We start from the raw sequence: 23099 nt of genomic DNA, 5'->3' as shown, positions 1-23099 counted from the left end.
GACATATCTCTACTCTCTGTAATTCTCCAGATCCTCATTCATTTATAGTTTAGGTCCCCTACTGTGGGTACAATGCACGTATAGGAATCTTAAACTGCAATGAATCCTTGCTGAAATTTGCGAGGTATAAGGAATTGTATGGTATGGTACTTTTAACTTTGGATACTCTTCTCATCTCTACCACCTTCATCATCCACCACTCTTTCTGTGAAGAAATGTATTTCCTTCAGTTACTCCTGGGTCTTCCCCCAGTCACCTCTCACTCTAGAGCTTTCTTCCTTTGAAAAAGAGGCCTGCCTCCTGTGTTATTTATCCATTGGAGATATCTGAACATCTCATATCATGTCTCCCCTCCTTTTCTCAAGGGCATACGTGTTTAGACCTTTAAGTCTGTCCAATGTGCTTAAATACAGGGGTTCTCAACCCAGTCCTTAGGGACATATCAAGCCATCTGTTTTTCAAGCTATCCACAATGAATATGCATGAGATAAATTTACATGTGCTGCCTTCATTGTTCGCAAACCTATCTCATGCATATTCATTGTGGGTACCTTTCAAACGTGATTGGTTGGGTGTTTCCCGATGACTAGGTTGAGAATATTTGCTTTAATATGAAGACATTTGGCCATTTTGGTAACTGTCCCATGGACTACGTTTTTGAAGACATAGTTCTCGCCCATGATTTATACTATAGCATTTTCTTTTCCTCCTGGTTAGTTCACTATCTATGTAACTCAGCATCCTTGTGAATTTGCTCTTACCTTGTCTGGCCAACTTAAGGTTGTCCAATATGTTCACCCCTAGATTTCTCTCTTGTTTTATGCACTTTAGTGTGTCAACCTACTCTCTTTAATATTTTAACCCAAATGACATTGCATTCTCAATGTTAAATTTTGGCTGCCAAAGTGTAGACCCTAACTCAAGTGTTGTTAAAACACATCTCATGTTGATCACATCTTCCAGAGTGTCTAACCCACAGAATTGGACTGAAGATTGATTCATGCAGCATACAACTGGAACCCCCCCCCCCCCCCCCCGATTCTATAAGTTGTTATGGTGGGGGGTAAAGCTACTAGAAAGGTATCTATACAAAACACCATTATTAGAGTCCAAATAAACATTTGCAGTAGCTTGGCAAGTTATCAAGCATGAATAACTGCTGGCATGGAAAATCAGCATCTGTGAGAGCATTACAAAATGTATTTTCCTTTCTCTGTAATTGTATTTTGCCCATCACTGAATGGCAGCTATTGAGCCCATTAGACAAGAGCACTAGGACCTAGGCATGGAAAGCAGAACTTTAGCCTACATAGACTATTGAATAATCATTTCCTATGTTGCATCCAAGGCCTGATAGCTTTCTATAGCACTGAACACAGCAACCTAGCATAGCAATAGCGGGCTTAGTAGAACTGGAACCTCAGTTGACCTACCTGGCTGTAGGGCTCTGAATATGACATCACCAACCATCATGCTCTAATACAGGGGTATCAGCTTTCATATATTGGTTAGTTAATTGGTTTTATTCAGCTTGATATACCACTAATTGTGAAAATACAGCGAGGCAGTTTTACAAATATAAACATCAATTTAAAATGAAAGAAGTAACTCCAACATTATAGGAAAGAGACAAGTGAGAGAGAGTATAACAGCAAGAAGTATACTAGCCATGCAGGAAGATAACTTTGCTCCTAAATCCATCCACAGACCAGACTTATTAACTGTCATAAGCTTGAAGTAGATGCATTTTGAAAGCTACTTTAAATGCAAAGGAGGGTTCTGTATGCAGGTTTAAAGGTAAGGAATTCCAGACCAATGGTGCATGGCAGAAGAAAGCACATTGATGAGTTGAATTAAGGTGAGCTAGCTGAGAGGATGGGACATGCAATCTTCCATCATGCAAGCATCTAAGAGTTTGGACAGGAGTATCTGCCCTAATGGCAGAAAACAGATAAAAGTGGGACACCGTTCTAAGTAATGCAACAATCTTATATTTTAAGCTGAAATGGGGGAGAAAGCTGACAGTCACCCAGGAGCGGATGGTTCAGTGTGAAATATTCTTGCAGGATACTATTGAAACAGGAGATTTAGGGAGTCTCAATAGAGAGGTTCAATAATTATGAAAGAAAGCCAGGAGTGTTTAAGAAGTCAGAGGAAAGGACTCAAATCAACCCTGTCCTCTTTTCAGCAGCCTGTAGATACAAGGAAAAACATAATTTGAAGCGAATGTATACAAATGCAAGAAGCCTAAAATATAAAATTGGAGAGTTAAGAGTATATAGAACTGAATGATGAGGTAGATATACTAGGCATCTCAAAGAACTGGTGGAAGGAGGACAATCAATGGGACACTGTATTTCATGGGTACAAATTATATCACAAGGATAGAGTAGATCAAATTGGAGAGGGGGTTGCACTATATGTTAAAGAGGGAATTGAATCAAACAAAATAAACATTCTGCATGACAAAGATAACACAAGGTGTGTAATCCATATGGATAGAAATTCAATGTGTGAAGGAAAGGAATATAAAGGTAGGGTTATGCTACCGTCCCTCGGGACAGAATGAGCAGACAGATGAAGAAATGTTTTCAGAGATTAGGAAAGCTGACTAATTGGACAACAGTATAATAATGGTGATTTCAATTACCCAATCTATTAAAAAAAAAAAAAACCCCACACACTCAGCTTAAAAGTATTTAACCCCTGCGCTTTCGCATATGTGCCAGTAAACCGCTACCAGGAATCACAAACTTCTCCAGAGCAATACAAAAAATAATCCAAAATAACAACCTAAAAAAAAACCTCCACGCCTTAAAAAAACCTAAATATCGCTGATATCAAGGAGAAAACCTATAAGGGTAAAAACACCAACAATCTATCATATACTAGTATAATGAAACAGAAAATTAAATGTTCCAAATTATCTGAACGCTTAGTTGACTCCACAGTGAACTCGTCTCCTCCCATATAGTCACTTAAATCTCCAAACAGTGAAAGAGATTGGAAACATGTAAGAAAGTGGGCCAGTGCCATTTGTGCACAATGTGACAAGAAAATCACCCTCGCCATGTTGGTATATAAAGCAGTTGGTGAAATGAGAAAAGTAGCAGTGAAGGATTTATATTTAAATCTTTTTATTAATTTGAAAGAAGAAACAGAACACAGGAACAACCAATCCATCAAGCAAAGGCAAATCATCTCAACCCCAACCCAATCACACCAACCCCCCATCCACCCACCCACCCACCCTCCCATGGGAACAGCCCTGAACAATTATCGAATCAATTCAACAATCTACTGCGTACAGCTGGCGTCAATGTAGCACAAAAAGGTAACCAACAACGTAAATATGAAGAGCCTGATTTAGAGTTCATATCCACAATGGCCAGACGTTCATACCCCGCCAACTGGATCATCTGTGTTCGTCAATGGGAAACAGTCGGGGTATGTGGAGACAGCCAACATTGAAGAATTGTTTTAAGTCCCATAAAAATAGTTTTTTGAACAAATGCAGCAGTGCCTGGACAGGTGGGCAACAAAGTAAGTTTTAACGTAAATAGAAAGGTGTTCGTTGGCAACCAAGTGCAGTTCCAGATGGATTTGACATGCAAGCAAATGCGTTTCCAATAAGCCTGTATGCCCGGACACAGCCAAAACATATGGCCCAAAGAAGCCCTCGGGGCCGCACACTTCGGACAACAATCAGTGGGGCTCACATGTGCCCTAAAGGCCCGGACAGGGGCAAAATATGCCCGGACCAAAAACTTGTAATAGCGTTCCTTTTCTGCAGCAGATACCAATAGTTTCATCCCCAAAGAAAAACTCCGTTTTAGCACGTCCTTCGAAATAGTAAAATGTAAGTCTTGAGTCCATTTAGAAGCCAAAGTATCATAGTCCAACTCAGCAGTGAAGGATTTATATTCCAACCCCTGAAGCAGCCATTGTTGGCAAAACGAGGCAATGTTTCCGAACGCTCAACTGACTCCATAGTGAACTTGTCTTCTCCCACATAGTCACTTAAATCTCCAAACGGTAAGCAGTTGACCATGCTGTTGACAAATGCGGTTCACACGAGTAAATGCTGAAAGTTATACCCGACAGGGATGCCCCGTTTTGCCAACAATGAGAGACGGTTTTTCATAAGTGAAGTATCTTGGAGCAAACTCATGTTCTGTTCCCTGTTCAACTGTGGATACAACGGGCAATTTCTTCCTCTCACAGAATGAACGTGCAGCTCCAGGCTTTTCATCTCATACATGTATTATCATTATTTTCTTTATAAATTTCTTGATACAAATACAAGAATCCTCTTATTACAGTAACACAGAGAAGTAACACAAAAGAAGATAAACAAATTGTACTGTGTGCAATTCTGGAGGCCACATTACCGTAAAGACGTGCTTAGAGTCGAGTCGGTTCAGTGGATGGCCACTAGGATGGTCTCGGGGCTCAAGGGTCTCTCGTACGAAGAGAGACTGAACAGATTGCAGCTCTACACTCTGGAGGAACGCAGGGAGAGGGGGAGACATGATTGAGACATTTAAATACATCACAGGACGTGTCGAGGTGGAAGATGAAATCCTTTTTCTCAAAGGACCCTCGACCACAAGAGGGCATCCGCTTAAACTTAGAGGGGGGAGATTTAGTAGTGACACCAGGAAGTATTTCTTCACGGAAAGAATGGTGGATCACTGGAACAAGCTTCCGGTGCAGGTGGTCGAGGCCACCAGCATGCTTGACTTCAAGAATAAATGGGACATCTACGTGGGATCCCTACGAAGGTCAAGTTAAGGAACTGGGTCATTAGCATTCGGACTTATGGGGGTGGGCCAGTTGAGTGGGCAGACTTGATGGGCTATAGCCCTTTTCTGCCGTCATCTTTCTATGTTTCTAAATTGCATAGTAATAGGTAAAAATCATTCGGAAAAATAATTTTAAACAATACAAACTCAAACAATATGCAATATAATCCAAAAGTAATTAATCACTCTTTCTTAGACCGCAATCCCCTGTATAAGACAAGAACCTAAGAGATAAGGAGCTCGCCAACAATACATAATTTTAGCAAAGAAAATGGCTTAACATGACTTTTTCCGGTGCAGTCCTAAATGCAGCTCTACATATGAATCAACTTTTTCTCATCCAGAAAACTACGAAGTTGCTCAGGCACAAAATAAACATATCTAGTTCCTTGATATTTGACCAAACATTTACAAGGGTAACTAAGCAGAAAGGTAGCACCTATTTTAATTGTCTCCTCCCTCATAGTCAAGAATAACTTTCTCCTCTCTTGAGTGGACTTGGTTACATCGGGAAAAATCCATATCTTTTCCCCCAGAAATAAACTCTGGGAGGAACGAAATAAAATTTTCATTATCGTATTTAAGTCCTGCTCAAACACAAGTGAAACAAGCAAAGTACCCCGATATTGAATTTCATCCTGTGATGTTTCAAGTAGACCAGTTAAATTTTTTTAAGTCTATTTCCTTAGGAGAGGAATTTTCTACTTTTCTTGGTAAGAAATATATTTTATTAATCGGTGGTATCGATTCAATAGGCATTTTTAAGATCTCCTTTAAGTATCTTTTAAAAACATCAACTGGTGCAGTCAAACTTAGTTTAGGAAAATTCAATACACGTAAATTTAATCTTCTATTGAAGTTCTCTAATTGTTCAATTTTATGTTGAAGAAACATTCTATCCTTGACCATAGTAGCAGAAGTTTCCTGCAACGAGGAAATGTCTTTATCTACTTTTTCAAACTTTTTAGTTGTGTCAGATTGAAGATTTTGTACAGAAGTACATAACTCTTCTAGTCTACTCACAACTTTGGAGATATCTTCTGCTGATTTTGTGGTGGCCGCTTCGAGTCTCTGGAGAGTCTGCAATATGTTTTCTAAAACCGCCGCTGAGGAATCAATTTGCACAATTCCTGCTGGAGATATCGGCTCAGCGACTCGGGCAGCGTCCTGGCCCCCTCCATCTGGGGACGCCGCGCTGATCAAGCTCTCAGCGCTCCCACGTCGTGTACTGTCCTGCGCTGGATTCAGCAGTAATCAAGCTTTTGGGGGGATAACGATGTTTCAAGGCCCAAGGCACCGGTGGCTCCTTCCAACGGTGCAACAGCGGGCGAAGCTCCCCCTCGTTCCATGACCGGAGAGCTCGTTAGAAACCGGTCCATCAGCACTTGTCCGGGTGTGGAGAGGTTCCCCCGAATAACACCTTTGCGTTTAGTGTGAGGCATGATCGAAATCACACCAAGAAAGGCTACAAAGCCTGAGGTAAGACAGACTCCGGCTCACACAGCTCTCACGCCGCCGCCATCTTGTCTCATAGTCAATTTGTCAGATCGACGCTCTTAATCCCCAGTGTCATCTCATACATGTATAATATGGCAGAGTTTGTGTGGAATGAGGAGGGGACACAAACTTTACAAGTGTAACATTTACCCCTGGATTCTATATAATGTGGCCAAATTTGCACATGCTCAATTGTACGTGCAACTTAATTGTTTAAGAAATCAATCAGCACCAATAACTACCAGTTAACAAGCAATTATAATTTAGGTGCGCTATTTTCTAGGAACATTCTAGAAAGTGGTGTGCATAAATTCTAGTGTGCAGATCTCAACAGGGACACATCCAGGGGAGGAGCATGGGCAGGTTGTGGGCATTCCTGAACACTGTTATAGAATACACCCAGTTCATGCACAATTTAGGTGCAAGCATATTTAGGCCTGGTTTTCATTGGCATAAATGGCTGTGCAGGGTTACCAGACGTCAGGATTTACCAGGACGTGTGCCCCGAAGAGATTCCAGAATTTTACTTTATTTTAAAAAATTCCCTTCATAAGTATACACTAGAATAGATGACATGTACGTCGCATAAGCAAGAGTCTGTCAATGTTATGAGCGTCTGTGTGCATAAGGATACAACTGCCCAGGCGAGCGTCATTCTTTGACCTGATTGGTCCTTGAAAACTAACGGCAAGTAATTTTAGTTTTTATGCAGTAGTTATCCTAACTTTTGCAACTAAGCAATCAAAGCTTTGTTACCATTTGGATCTTCTTATCTTTGCAAATTTGGATTTTCAGAAATTAAATTAAAAAAAAAAAAAAAAAAAGAGACCGACTGCAGATGATGGATGATGAAATGCGTGTTTGCTTGTCAACTATCGAGCCGCATTTTGAGTTAATTTGCACACAAAAACAAGTTCATCCATTGCATTGATTAGCAATTCTATTCCATCTATTTTAGTTTCATCGCTGTTGTTGGATCTTCCTGATGTTTTGCTGTGCTGTTTTTTTCTTGTCATAAATAAACAATTGCAAAAAAAAAAAAAAATAAATAAACAACTCTCAAATTTCATTTTTTGTTGGCTTTGCAATTTTATAATTTCAATTATAACGTGCCACAAAAAAACATTTGCTCCACTTACAGCCTGTTTTACAAAGCCACGATAGCTGCTGCCGTGCGGCAACAGCCCCGAAGCCCTTTAAATCTCAATGGGCTTCGGAGCCGCTAGCGCGGCATTGTAAAACAGGCCCTTAGTGTGCCGGAGCTAAAAAAGGTTTGGGAGACATTGCTTTATAGAATCAGCTCCTAAGGGATTGGGTGGTATCTCTGCCCTATCCATTTAGCATGTGGTAATGTAGATGCTGAAATGCTCACCCTTCAAAAAAAATGTAAATATTTTTTAGTTCGCACACATTTTGAAGTTACCACAGAATGCCTGACCACATCCCACAGTACTCCACTTTTAGCTCCGTTAGATGTGCATTAGTGCCTAGAAAAGCTAAGCAAAAGGACCCCTATATTTGCTGTCTGTGGTGCTATTTTTGTTTTGTAAAAGTGAACACTTCTTAACATTTCTTCCATGAAAAGAGAAAAGACTTCGAAGCTATGCTATTATCAACAAACCCTTCTCTACCTGTATACGCTTTTGAATATCGGCCTGACAGATATCAACGAGACTGTTCAAGGCTGCTTGTGATGAATACAATCCGTCACTGTGTGACGACCACAATATGGGCACAATGTACTAGAGCATTTTTCCTCATATACCAGATTCCTCTTTAGCCTTTTCCCACAGAAAGAATTGGAGAAAAGCCTCGGCGAAGGAGGTCCATAATTAGGAAAATCAGTTGAACACATCCCTATTCTTCTTGGCACAAAATTATGCTTATGAGAGTTCTAGGACATGTTCAGCATTGTGACCTTGGAGAAAGCTGCTAGAATATTCTAGTCGGGGGGGAGGTGGGGAAAACCCAGTAGCAAAACAGATGTACTTCCTAGTGAAATTAGCTATCACATTTTATCTTTATTAAAATTTAACATTTAATAGTTTCCTGCAAGCACTAAAACAGGCAAATATAGGTACTGCAGACTTGTTACCATCTGTTGCTTATATTCTAGTCTGCCGTAATCTTGAGATCTGAACTGCAAGTTGAGTGAGGCATTCATAATCAAACCTTAAACATGTCTAAAAACACACCCAAGTTGGCACTTGGATGACCTAAAAGACAGGTTGTCCAAGCGCCAATAATCAAATCGAATTTCTAGACTATTGAGGGACTTTTTAGGCCTCTGAATGCCGCTATGTGCCCAGAGCTGAAAGGGGCGTATCTGGAGCAGTGGTTAGGGTGGTGTTTGGACAGGATGTGGGCTGACCTACGCTTAGTCGAACTGCAGGGATAATCGAATGTTTTATGAGACTTCCTGGACGAAACTTGTACGTTTTGAGTTAGACAATGTGAAAACAGGTATCTATAATAATAAAATGCTAAGCGCGCATGCGCACTCGCGCCGCGTGTTCCCTGATCCCTTTTCTGTCGGGATGTGCTGGGAAGAATGCACATGTGCGCTTACTACCTACGTCACACATGGCAACTCAGCTGGGGCCTCCCCCGCCGTGCCCAACCCGCTCATACAACTCCCGCAAAGGGGGGAAGGGAGGGCTACTTCCCTCTCTCTCCGTTTGCCTTTGAGACCGTCCGCGACAGGCCCCGCAGCCTCCCTCCTCTGAACGTTGTTTCCCACCACTTCCTGTTTCCGGCGAGGCGGGCCGTGTCAGAGGGGACAGGGTATCGAAGCACGAGCGAGCTGAGGAAGTGGTGGTGGACGGCCTCAGGTATGAGTTTGACGTTAGGATGGTGGGGTGGGGAGGCCTGAGAGCGAGCGTGCGCGCATAGGGAGGAGACGGGGAGAGACGCGCTGGAATGGGAGGGGGTTGGAGAAGCGGAAGAGGAGAGACCGGTCTCCGAATGCGTGTGAAGAGAGGGGAGCTCTTGGAGTGTGAGGCCAGCGGAAGACGTGTGACACTCCTGCCTGTGCTTCCCTCCCCCTTCTCCCCCGCAGAACAACTTCCGAGGGAAAACACAGTGCGACTCATTGAGTTCAGTAGTTTTTACCTGCTGGACTTGGCTGATGCAGCATAAACACCAACCTCACCTTCTCCTCAAATTGACAGGGCTCATTCACAACCCAAATACCTCCCTTCACACTCATCCAGTATGCTTCCGACCCAGACTCCTCCCCTCCTCCCACTACACATTTATTACTCGCCAATGTGTTAGCAAACTCACTAATCATTCCTTACTGCCTCTCCCACTAATTAATGTTCCCACTAACCCAATTCCGTTCCCCTTTCCATCTGATTCACACTCTCCCAATCCCTCCATCCACACTTATTTTCCAACCAGTACTCCTGATCATACACTCTCTCTCAGTCTGACCCAGATTCTCTACTGCCCTGGCTCCATGTGACACACACACTTCAAAACTGTTTCCCATCCTTGACTGCTGTAACATTCACTCAATTGCTCTTTCCTTCCACTGCTCTGACAGACACCAAAACTATCTCCCTCCTCCCATCCAATTCATTTGTTTCCCAACTTCTCCCTCAGTGACCACTTTCAAAACTCTACCCTCACACATAAACATCCTTTTTTTTACTGTATCTCCCCAACTGCCCTGCTCCCATTCCACCCCCAATCTAGCACACTTACTCCCCCGACTGCCACCTTTCCTAGGATTCAGCACAATTAATTCCAAGCCACTTCACTCCTCCTCACGGATCTGACACAACTGCACAGGGAAATGGAGGGGGAGGGAATGCTGATGTGGCTACTGCACAGGGAAGTGGAGGGGGGGGAGAGAAATGCTGCTGCATAGGGGGCAGGGAGAGAGAGAGACAGATAGATAGAAAGAAAGGCAGATAGTGGGAGGGAGGGAGACAGAAAGAAAAGAAGAAAGAGACAGGGGCAGGGAGAGAGACAGAAAGAAAGAAAGACAGTGGGGGAGAGAGACAGAAAGAAAGACAGACAGACATATATTCTAGCAGGGGGGAGATAAAACAAATGGAGAAGGACTGCTGCTGGATAAGGGGAGCAGTGAAGGGGTGGTGGTGGACACAGGGGAGGTAAAAAGAAGGGAGAATGGACAGGGGGAGCAGGCAAGGGATGGTGGTGGACAGCCAAGGAAAAAGAAAGACAGAAATACAGAAAGCGGCTAAGAAGAGAGAGAGAGAGAAAGAAATAAAGACAGACACACACACATATATTCTAGCACCCGTTAATGTAACGGGCTATAAGACTAGTAAGTGTTATAAAGTTATCCAAAGTGACCAGCTATCACTGCAGAGACAAACTAAAGATCCACACACATTCCCCCAGTGATCACTGACCCCCCCCCCTACATAACCCCTACCACAAAGATAAGAATTAAAACGTACATACCTGTCTCCGGAACATCAGCACCTGATACAGGAAAGCCTAGTAGAGCTGCATACAGGTGTCTTAAGTAGCCAGGGGGGTGGGCTAGTAAACCATAGAGAGGAGGACCCAGGCCCATAAGCCACTCTAACCACTCCATTTATGGTGGAATATGTGCACTCACCAAACCCCCCCAAAACCCTACTCTACTGCCATATAGGTTCCACCTGCAGCCATAAGGGTTATTGGGGTTGTAGACAGGTGGGTATAGTGAGTTTTGGGGTGTTTTGGGAGGCTCACCATAGCCTATAAGGGAGTTCTGGTGAGATGTTTATCTGGCACCCTTTTTGTGAAGTTCACAAGGTGCTCCACTGCTCTGTTGCCATATCTGGGTGGCCAGTCCATCACAATGCTGACCCCTTCCCACATCCAAATAGTCTTGTTCTGGCCATTTGTGACTTAGATGAAATTTCGGGTCGAAAATGTGGTATAAAGGCAGATGTACTGGCGGTCTGGATGATCAACTGCCTGGATGTCCAGATAGATGTTTTTTTGAAAAAAAAAAAAAAATTTGGAGAATGGAAATTTTGAGAATGGACATTTTCCCAGTGTTTAGCGCCATACGTCCGAATCGGACTTAGACGTATGCTTTGATTATGCCCCTCTTAGGATATAAATAAAATGAAAAAAAATAATTTACTAACATATTTATTAACTCTACTGTGCATAATAGCACATAATGATATTCTAGAATATAATGATATTTACAAGGAAATAAACAATTGGGGTTGATCAATATGCAGACTTTAACTTAAAACATAAGTCATATGAATTGTCATACCGGTTCAATAGTCCATTTAGCTCACTTTCAAATTATATTCTATTTTCAACTCACAAAGCATTGCAAGCAGGGGTTTCTTCTTATCTTGCATCATAAGTTACTCCATATTAGTCCTGTTGATCATTCCAATCTTCTCAAGTCAATTATTTAGCCCTACTATTATCTTCTCGTGTTCAACTAAATCAGTATCTTGCAAACTTTCCAGCTGGCGGCACACTAAATCCAGTGCCCCGGCCAGAAGGCACCCGGAAGTGAGCAGAGGCCCATCTGACTGCGACCAATTGGTGGAGGGGTTCAGGAGGTGTGGGGAGAGGAGGAGAGATGCTGGCCAGGAAGAGAGTCATCGGCGTCAGCTGACTTCCTAAAGGACATGCCTCTCGCCACGAGAGGCTCATCCTGTAGGCAGGCAACCGGCGTGGAAGACTCTCCTCCTTGTCAGTGTGTCACGGCACACCAGAAATCTCAGGAGGCATACTGATATGCCCTGGCACACAGTTTGCGATACACTGAACTAAATCAAGGATGGGTAACCAAAATCATCAAAGGCCAAAACCCCAATTGGGCTTTCAAGTTTTCCACAATGACTATGCATGAAATTGATTTGCATATACTGCTTTTCTTGTATGCAAATAGATTTCACACATAGTCATTGTGGAAATATTGAAAACCCATCTAGATGCCCAGTCTTGTAAGGTGGGCCTTATGTTGGTACTGGGCAAGATGGCAGAGACTATTAAAGAGAACAAAATTACTGAGCAAATAAGCTGGGATTTACTAAACCGCGGAAGAGTTTCTTACTGTGAGCCGGCGAGGTAAATGCTCCGACGCTCATAAGAATTAAATGAGCATTTACCTTGCTGGCCCACAATAAGACGCTCTTCCGCGGTTTAGTATAATGAGCCCATAGATAGGCTTGGATTAATGAGACAAAGCTAACATAGATTTAAGTAAGGGAACTCCTGCCTCACCAATCTACTATATTTCTTTGAAGAGGTAAATAAATATGTGGTCCTTTTACTAAGGCGCACTAGCCGTTTTAGAGCGCGCTAAATATTAATCTCATTAATCCAAGCCTATCTCATTAATCCCCGCCTATATATGGGCTCATTTTACTAAACTGCAGAAAAGCTTCTTACTGTGGGCCAGCGAGGTAAATGCCGAGATGCACTTTTAATTCTTATGAGCATCAGAGCATTTACCTCGCCGGCCCACAGTAAGAAACTCTTCTGTGGTCTAGTAAATCCCAGTGTATTTGCTTTGTAATTTTGTAATTATGGGGGTAATTATGGGGTCCTTTAAGTATGGCACGCCATAGTAAAAGGATCCCTCTGTGAACAAAGGTAAGCCAGCTGATGTTGTTTATCTGGATATTCAAAGGGCATTTGACAAAGTATATCATGAATGACTCCTGAGGAAATTAGAAAGTCATGAGATAGGATTAAGAATTGGTTAAAAGATAGAAAGCTGAGAGTAGGTTTAAATTGTCAGTATTCTGAATGGAGAAGGGTAGATAATGGGGTTTCCCAAGGTTCTGCGCTGGGACCGCTGCTTTTAACATATTTATAAATGATTTCGAGATGGGATTAACTACACTTCTCCCTCCGTATTCGCGGTTTCAGCATTCGCGGTTTCGATTATTCACGGTTTTTAGCTTGCTGGCTCCTCCTCCCAAATTACATCAGCTTGCATAGAGAAATCGCCGATTCCCAGCACTTTGTTCACCATGTTTTGCCTCTCCTTCCTTCAGGAACAGGCCAGGTTTCCCTCCATGTTATTCACGGTTTCACCGTATTCACGATGGTTTTTAATAGAAAACAGCGAAAAACATATGAAAAAGTTATTCGCGTTTTTTCAGTATTTGCAGTTCTGTTAATCCCCTATCACAGCGAATACGGAGGGAGAAGCGTAGTGAAACATTAAATTCGATGATGACAAAGTTATTTAAAGTTGTTAAATCACAAGAGGATGGTGAAAAATTGCAAGAGGATCTTATGAGATGGGGGATATAGAGCATCAAAGTGGGAGATAACGTTTAGGGCTCCTTTTACTAAGCTGAGATAGCGTTTTTTAGCACAGGCAGAATTGCCGCACACGGCTAGAACTAACGCCAGCTCAATGCCGGCGTTAGCTTCTAGCGCGCGGGGCAATTTAGCCATCACAGCTTAGTAAAAGGAGCCCTTAATGTGAGGAAGTACACAGTTAATCATATAGGAAAGAGGAGTCGCCACCCGGGAAAAGGATCTAGGCGTCATCGTTGATGATATGTTGAAACCCTCTGCTTAATGTGAACTGGCAGCTAAAAAAAGCAAATAGAATGTTAGGAATTATTAAGAAAGGAACGAAAATCAAAAATGAGAATATAACGCCTTTGTACATGCCATTGTGCGACTGCACCTTGGATACTGCATCTCAAATAAGATACTGTAGTGGAATTAGAAAAGATACAGAGAAGCGCAACGAAAATCACAAAGGGTTTGGGATGACGTCTCTATGAAAGAAAGGCTAAAGAGGATAGGCCTCTTCAGCTTGAAGAAGAGACAGCTGAGGGGCGGTGGGATAGAGGTCTATATAATACTGAGTGGAGGCGTGAATCACTTGTTTACTCTTTTCAAAAATACAAGGACTTCGCAATGAAGCTACTAAGCAGTAAATTTAAAACAAATCAGAGAAACTATTTCTTCACTCAACATGTAACTAAACTCTGGAATTCGTTGACAGAGAACATAGTAAAATCAGTTAGCTTAGCAGAATTTAAAAAAAGGTTTGGATAATTTCCTAACAGAAAAGTTCATAAAGCATTATTAAGATGGGACTTGGTAAAACTCACTACTTACTTCTAGGATAAGTAGCCTAAAAATCTGTTTTACTTTTTGGGTGGCTCTTACCAGGTATTTGTGATCTGGATTGGCTACTTTAGGCTTGATGGACTTTTGGCCTATCCCAATATGGCAATGCTTATGTTCTTATTGCCAGATCATTTATACATAACCTTAATAGCACCGGTACCAGTACAGACCCCTGTGGTACTCCACTATTCATCCTTCTTAACCGAGAGCATTCCATCATCTTGAAAACAAATATTCAGCTGAACTTAGCAGGTAATGTTTTTCAGTAGAATATCACTGTGATCAACTAGCTTTCATGCCTCTGGTTCCAAGGGTAAATTTACTGGTGTTGAAATGTTTAAAAATAGAGATTGTACTCATTAAAGTGCATTCAGTTTAACACGCCTTAAAAAATTCAGTGCAAAATCTGTTTAATCTATTAACAATTAATATGCAATAAAAATGAATTTGGAAAACAATCCCCACAAAAAAACTGGAAATGGGGGAGACCGCCCGAGAAACTAATTAAAAAATAACTCCTCACAAATATAATGCACACTGGCACAAGGGAGGCACAACTCAAGCATGAGATATAAAAATGTATTTAAATTTTGGATTTTTTTTGAGAGGAGGTTATCAGTGAATCATCGTGCTCTCCAGGCACTGAATGAAATGACAAATTTAAGTCGGAATGACTTCGCTGTCACTAAGCAATCACATCATATTACTCCTCCGTGAATAAGATCCAGTGCTATAAGAAATTCATAAAAACATGTACATCATTAAGCTCAAAACGAGTCTCCCTTATGCCAATGTATCTGCTCAAATTTGCCCAATAAATCACAAAGGGACTCTTTTACGAAGTTATTTAGCACGGACCACTGAAATAACGACCCCAAAGCCCATAGAGCTTTAAAGGGCTTCAGGGCTGTTGTCGCACGGCAGCTGCAAGCGTGGCCTTGTATGTGTGTGTGTGTGGGGGGGGGGAGGGAAATCAGTAACAATGAAAAATCCAAAATCTTATTTGGTTCACATTCAAAAGAGAACTTTTGATGCATCCAACGAGGACGCGGTTTGTAATCCATATCTCTGGCATGGAAGTTAAACGCAATTGATCCCTCAGTTGTCGGCCTCTTGAAGGAGTCGTTTTATTAAGGTGCGCTAAATGCTAAGATGCCCATCTCTATAATAAAACCCTAAGCCGCGCATGCGCACTTCCACTTGCGTGTTCCGTATGTCCGTGGCCTGAAGAAGTGCGCATGCGCGACTACAACTGCCCCACACTCGCAGCCCTGTGGGGCAGTGGCAGCAACTGAGTAGTGGAGAGCAGCCCCGCTCTGCCCGTTGACCCTCCACAAACTTCCCGACTCCAGCGGCGTAGGCAGCACTATAAACACGCTGCTTCGCGCCCTTCTACTGTCGATTTCCTCTGCCCCGTCTCTGATGACATCATCGGAGATAGACGCGGGAGAGGAAATCGGCAGTAGAAGACCACGAAGCAGCGTGTTTAAAGTGCTGCCTACGCGGCTGGAGCCCGGAGGTTTGTCGGCGGTGGGAGGGTCAGGAGCAGGCCAGATCGAGCAAAACAACGGCACTAAAAGAAGGGGGAGGGGCCGAATGGAGCAGGCCAGATTGCGGTAAGAGAAGGGAAAGGGGGGTGGGTGAAAATACTGCTACTGCTATACAAATAATTATACTCAAATAATTAACTCCTCAAAATATCCTTCCCTCCCCTCTCCCCCCGGAAGTGTAAGGAAATCTAAGAAAGAAAAATACATTACTATTATTGCGTATTAACAAATGCAGCCAATGGGCTCCATATTTTATTAAATGCATTACTAAAACCCAAGCATTTTGCGTTCATTCTTTCATATTTATATGTGTTACACACACTTGTCCACCAGAATGTGTAATTAAGTTTGTCATGACATTTCCAGTTTCTCGTGATCATTTGAATAGCTATTGCTGTCAGGATAAATAAAAGACGGCTTTTGTATTTATCTAACCCAGGCTTTACCTGTAACAACGTACCACAAATAATGGCTTCATATGATAAAGGAATAGATGGCTCTAATATAAGATTGATCTGTCCCCAAATTGACCTCCAGAAATTAAGTATCATTGGACAAAAATATAACAGATGATCCAACGTCCCTATATTAATATAGGACTTCTGAAGCTGTTCCACACGAACATTAGGCCTCTGCCTTTCCATCTTCTTAGACTGGGAGGGAGGGGTTTTGATCATTTCTGGGGTCTATGCTATGCTGTTTCTGCTGCTCACTTGTTAAAATTTTCCAGTGATTCTACAGGGTGGCCACAAAAACACTCCTTGATTTTAAAAGGTTACAAAAGCAAAATTTGTTGGAATATTCTTTCACCTTTGAGGCTACAGTTTCATCAACTCATAAAGTTTCAAGTTTATTTAATATACAGTGGTACCTTGGATTACGAGCATAATCCGTTCCAGGAGCATGCTCGTAATCCAAAATGCTCGTTTATCAAAGCAAGTTTCCCCATAGGAAATAATGGAAACTCGCTTTGATAGGTTCCCCCCCCCCCCCGAGGCCAGCAGCGCTGCTCCCCCCCCTCCATGAGAACCGGCATTGCTCCCCCCGAATGCCCCCCCGCGAACCGGCACCCTCCCCCCCGCGATCCGCAACCCCTGCCGCCATCGGGCACCCCCCCTGCCGCCATCAGGTACCCCCCCTCCGCCACCATCGGGCACCCCCCCCGCTGCAACCTGAGGTCCCCCCAACCCACCCGAACCCTCTTCTTACTTTTCTGTAGCCTCTGTAGTGGCACCGGCATCAGCATGTCCTGTGCGTGCCGGTGCCTGAAGATCTGCTTCCTGTGCTGGGCCTGAGAGTTCACGTTCGATGTGAGAGTTCACGTTTGACGTGAACTCTCAGGTCCAGCACAGGAAGCAGATCTTCAGGCACTGGCACGCACAGGACATGCTGGGCATTATGCCGGTGCCGCTGCGTAGGCTACAGAAAAGTAAGAAGAGGGTTTGGGTGGGTTGGGGGGACCTCAGGTCGCGGCAGGGGGGTGCCCGATGGCGGCGGAGGGGGGGCCCAATGGCGGCGGGGGGGGGGGGTGCCGGATCGCGGGGGGGAGGGTGCCGGTTCGCAGGGGGGGGCGCTCGCAAATCGAAGCGCGCTCGGTTTCCGAGGCGCAGATTTTGCGAATGTTTTGCTCGTCTTGCAAAACACTCGCAAACCGGTGCACTCGTAAACCGAGGTACCACTGTATTTGATCGCAAAATCCAAATCCAATGCGATTTACATTTAGTTAAAAATTAGTTTAAGATAAAAATAAAAAAACAAGGCAATTAATACTAATTGTACTAAAATAATACATTTGAAAAAGGGAGGAGAAAAAAAATGTCTTAAATACAATTCAAAAACAAATAAAAAGGGACAAGTAATGAAACAAGAGATTGGGGAATGTTACCCACTTAATTTTCACTTGGCGGTGTTCCTAGTCCATTGTAAAATCTTAAAACTTAAATGAATCAGTTGAAAGCATCCTTAAAAAGCCAACTTTTTAGGAGACTTTTAAACTTGCTGAGTAATTTTTCTTCTCTTATGTTGTTCGGGAGCGAATTCATATGGCATTTGTTGATTACATACACTCGATGTGCGCCCCACCTGTTACTCGGCAAACATCGATGCGATAATCGAGCTCAGACCAGACTCTCCGAAGCATATCCGGCGTGATCGCATTTGTAGCTTCAGTGGTGCGTTCCTGCAAATCATCCATAGTTGCGGGTAGTGGAGGTACGTACCCCCAAAGGAAAAAGTCACAAAAGGTAATGTCCGGTGATCTCGGGGGGCCACTTGAGGAACACCTGGGGCTCCTTTTACTAAGGTGCACTATGCGTTTTAGCGCACGCTAAATATACGCACGCGCTAAAGTGGGCTAAAACGGCTAACGCGCCTTTGTAAAAGAGGCGGTTGGTCAATTTGTCGCGTTGCATTGTCTGAAGGTTGTAAGTTCTGCACCAATTACACCTTATAAGGGTGAAAGTGCAAGTGATTGTGTAAGATCTTGCTAACCGTGTTTTTTTTGGGGGGGACTTGTATTTGCTGTCATCTTATTTATGAACATATTCCAAAAAGTTTTGGTTTTGTAACCATTTAAAATCAAGGACTGATTTTGTGGCCACCCTGTACATTGGTTCTCTCATAAAGTTTGTGAAATTGTAGCATTTCTACTCCTATTTCTGCTAATCATTTCTATAAAGCTTGTCGATGTATGCAACAGCATACACATTATATGCAGGTACTTTCTTTGTCCCCTGTGGGCTCGCTGGCTTTTACAAAACTACGGTACAGGTTTCTATCACGGGGCGCCGAGGTAAATCCTCTGATGCTCTTAGAATTCCTTAAATGTTTCTCTATCCTCCCCATCTACCTATCGTTTCGTGTTAGTCTAGTCTAGTATGTCTAATATTAGTTACGCCATTTGGTTAAAGCTGTTTTATCTTCTTTTTTTAAAAAAAATCTAATCTAATCTAATCCTTAGGTTTGTATACCGCATCATCTCCACGTTCGCAGAGCTCGACGCGGTTTACAGTAGGAGAAATAGGAAGGAACTACAACAGAGGGTTAGAGGTAGAAGTGTGAAGAAAATTTACAGGACTTGGGATGCCAAGATATAAGAGTTTCCTTGATTCCTAAGTTGGAGGGAGACTTACATTTTTTTAGATGTTTGCGGAAAACTTGGAGAGAGCTCAAGTTCCGAAGAGGGGAGGTAAGGTTGTTCCAGAGCTCAGTGATTTTGAAGTGGAGGGAGGTCCCTAGCTTTCCTGTGTGGGAAATGCCTTTTAGCGAGGGGAAGGATAGTTTTAATTTGTGGGAGGATCTGGTGGTATTAGGGTTTGAGGAATTCCAAGAAAGAGGGATAAAGGGAGGGAGGATACCATATAGGATTTTGAAAGTTAAACAGGCGCATTTATAGTGGACCCTGGCGATTATATTTGTATTATGGCGTTTTTACTTTTTCCCTTTATATTTTTATCTGTAAACTCGCTTAGAAGTTTGATAAGCGATAGAATCCAATTTTTTTGTTCAAATCTTTTTTTTATTGAGGATTCCAGACAAAACAATGAGTGCAGAAAGGCAACTGGAACAATACCCAACACAACAGAATTTTATACAAAGAGTAGAAAACCTGCCTCCCGCCCTCCCAAACCCTGCCTAACCAAGTCCCAAAATGCAACACCCCCCCCCTCCCAAGAGAAAAGCAAACAGAAGGTGACCAAAAGGTCCCAAGGGCTCCACAGCAGAGAAAAAAACAAAACAAAACAAAAACCGAACCCCTAGTATCCGATCCTGGGAAAGAGCACGTTGAACACCATCAGATCTAAGCGAGAGGATTTAAAAGGAGGCTGCCATCTCGAGGTGATAAGGAAGCCAAATAAACTCGCCAAACAATTTTAATAAAAACTTGAAACCTCTACCACGACTTTGAAAAAGGAGCCCTACATTTTTTTGGTACCTAGGGCAACAGAGGGTTAAGTAACTTGCCCAGGGTTACAAGGAGCTGCAGTGGAAATTGAACTCAGCCCCTCAGGGATCTCAGTCCACTGTACTAACCACTGGCTCTCTCTCCGGGATGTTCTTCTTTTACTGAAGAGTATGACGAACATAAAATCCATCCGAGAGTTCCACAAGGAGAGCAGATACAAGGAAAACAACTGTGGGACTGATGATCTTGATAGAGTCTTTTATTCAACCAATAGAAGTATACAAAATGCAAATTATAGGCAACACAGTAAAAGAATTGTGGTATGGGCCCAATGTGGCCCGTGTTTGGGTCACAAGAGACCTTCTTCCGGGGTCCGTAGTTGCTATAGACCACAAGAAATGGATTGCTAATAGGCAAAACAATATTTCATAGTAACATAGTAGATGACGGCAGATAAAGACCCGAATGGTCCATCCAGTCTGCCCAACCTGATTCAATTTAAATTTTTTAATTTTTTCTTCTTAGCTATTTCTGGGCAAGAATCCAAAGCTTTACCCCGTACTGTGCTTGGGTTCCAACTGCCGAAATCTCTGTTAAGACTTACTCCAGCCCATCTACACCCTCCCAGCCATTGAAGCCCTCCCCAGCCCATCCTCCACCAAATGGCCATATACATTTGTTTGTATGATTGTATTTGAAAATGATAAATGGTTTTTAAAAAAATGGTATTTACTTCCTCGGCAAAGCATGGTCCATATCTCTGCAGGTTCCAGAGCTTTTCTGAAGGCTGAGCTCAAAATAATGCTTCTATCCAGGACTGTAACTGCTGCTCTGTGCAGGTTATCCCCAGTGCCTTCTAAGAAATCATATCTTATTTAACATTACTGCTGAGATCTTAGAATAATTCTCTTTCTTTTTTTTTTTTTTTTTGTGGAAGAGTTATCCAAACTTACCCCAAACCACAATGAAAGCTCAATAACACTGCTTCGTCCTATAATGCAAAGTCATGTCCCATGAAAGCAACTGAATCAATACCAAATCCAACATTTTGAAACCATATGTGTATGAAAAAATGCTTCCGCGTTTTAAGACATTTTCTAGCAAGCTGGCAGCAGACTTTATAGGCATCTGCTATTTTGCACAGATTCTATTTCTATGGCTACCAGAAAGAAAGAAAAATTATTGGGGGGGGGGGGGAATTTATTTGAGCCAGTAAAAAAAAAAAGAAGCCCTACAAGGAAAAGGTTTGATGCCACAGTAATCGTCACCGTGAGTGCAATTTCCGTACGGTCTTTCACTCTTATTCACATTAAGGGTTTTGTATTAATGAGATGAACAATTCTTGACAGAAGAGGACCTGGTGAGTTGTATCATAGGAACTGTTACCAGTAAAATAACCTCATATAGATTTACTCCCCCCCAGCCTTTTATCAAGCTGCGCTGCCGATGAGCGCAAGCTAAATGCTGAACTGCCCTTTCTAATCCTACGGACGACTCGGCATTTAGCTTGCGCTGTTCGGCAGTGCAGCTTGAAAAAAAGGGAGTGTTAGTTTTAGACCATATTTGAAGACATCCCTAGGTTCACATCATGCATGTATGTTAAACATATATACACATCCAATTCATATGCATACTGCATTCTTCCAGGAAACGACAGTGCATTCTGCAGCATCAGGAAGTGACATCATGCTACACTAGAAGTGAACATTTGTACGTCTGAGGCAAATTTATTGCAAGGCCAAGCTTCGACATCTGATTTGAACAACGCCGCTGTGCGGCTATCACATTCTATAGCAGGGGTGTCCAACCTTTTGGCTTCCCTGGGCCGCATTGGCCGAAAAAAATGTTTCTGGGGCCGCGCAAACGCTGCAGCAAGACAAAGGAGGGAGCCGCAAGACGGTAAACACCCGGGGGCAGAAGAGAAAAACACTGCATCGCCCTTGACCGGGGATGCACAACATACTTCACGGGGCCACAGGTTGGACACCCCTGTTCTATAGCAATGGAATACAGATATGATGCCAGTCTGCCAATCTGCCAAATATTAATTGAGAATGATACAGGGTGTATTATATACATCTTTTGTAAATTCTAGCAGTGATGGGGCTCAATTTCAAAAGAGAAAAATGGAAGCAAGATCTCTGCACACTCTCCCAATAGTAGGGTTACCATACATCTGGATTTACCCGGACATGTTCTCTTTTTCAAGGGCATGTCCGGGCGTCCGGATGGCTTCTCAAAAGCCAGCACTTTGTCCGAGTTTTGAAAAGCTTCTTCTTTGGGGCCTCCCTCCCGATGCGAACAGGTTGAGGGGGCGGGGCTGGGGGGGATGATGTGGCATGGGGCGGGGCTATGAGTCTGGATTTTATTCAACTAAAATCTAGTAACCCTACCCTTACCCAATTCGGTGACACTACCCAATAGTCACTGACCCACTCTCACCCCACAAAGAATTGACAGCTGCAGATGTTATGGCCGACCCTATTAAAGCAGCAAGCAGGTCTCCAAAACAGCCTGGTGATCAGTGCAGTGGACTCCAGAGAAGGGGACCCAGGCCAATATCCCACTCTATTACACTTGTAGTGAAGAGTATGAGCCCACCAAATATAGGTGACACCTGCAGTCATAAGGTCTATTATTGTAGTATACAGTTGGGTCCAGTAGGTTGGGTTTTTTTTTGGGGGGAGGGGGGCTCACCATTCTATATGGAGGATATAGTGAGATGTGTACCTGGGACCCTTTATTTGAAGTTCACTGCATGCCCCCTAAAGCACCCCATTGCTCTACTGGGATGTCTGTGTGGCCAGTCTACTACAAATGCGAGCCCCTCCTACATCCCAATGACTTGTTTTGGGCATTTTTCATTTGGATGTTTGATTTTTTGAAAATGGTCAATAGAGAGAGACACAGTAAGGGCAAACACATCTAGAGAGGTCATTTTCTTTAAAAAAAAAAAAAAAAAAAAAGACATTTTGCAATTTCGAAAGGACCATTTTCTCTACATGATTTTTGGACGCACTTCACAACACGTCCAAACTCTGACTTAGACATTACATCGAACATGTCCCTCTACATATCAAACATCAGTATTCACGCAGAAACTCAACACATCCTCCTAATAACTCTCTTACAAACGTTTGCTCAAGATAATTAAATCTACTGATGACTGTCTTGAATTTTTAGATATATAATTTCCACTGAAAACAATGTTTGCATTTAAGAATCCTGCATAATTACTAGCAA

At 42.8% G+C, this 23099-nt stretch overlaps 1 protein-coding gene across 6 annotated transcripts in view; it reads right to left on the bottom strand.

Moving 5' to 3' along the window:
• Positions 1 to 23099, bottom strand: part of MAGI2 (membrane associated guanylate kinase, WW and PDZ domain containing 2) — a 1098994-nt gene that overhangs the window by 438953 nt on the left and 636942 nt on the right. The gene's annotated exons all lie outside the window — the stretch shown is intronic.

The sequence above is a fragment of the Geotrypetes seraphini genome, chromosome 9 (genome assembly GCF_902459505.1).
Source record: "Geotrypetes seraphini chromosome 9, aGeoSer1.1, whole genome shotgun sequence".
NCBI classification, from domain to species: domain Eukaryota; kingdom Metazoa; phylum Chordata; class Amphibia; order Gymnophiona; family Dermophiidae; genus Geotrypetes; species Geotrypetes seraphini.
This window is presented reverse-complemented; position numbering and strand designations above follow the sequence as displayed.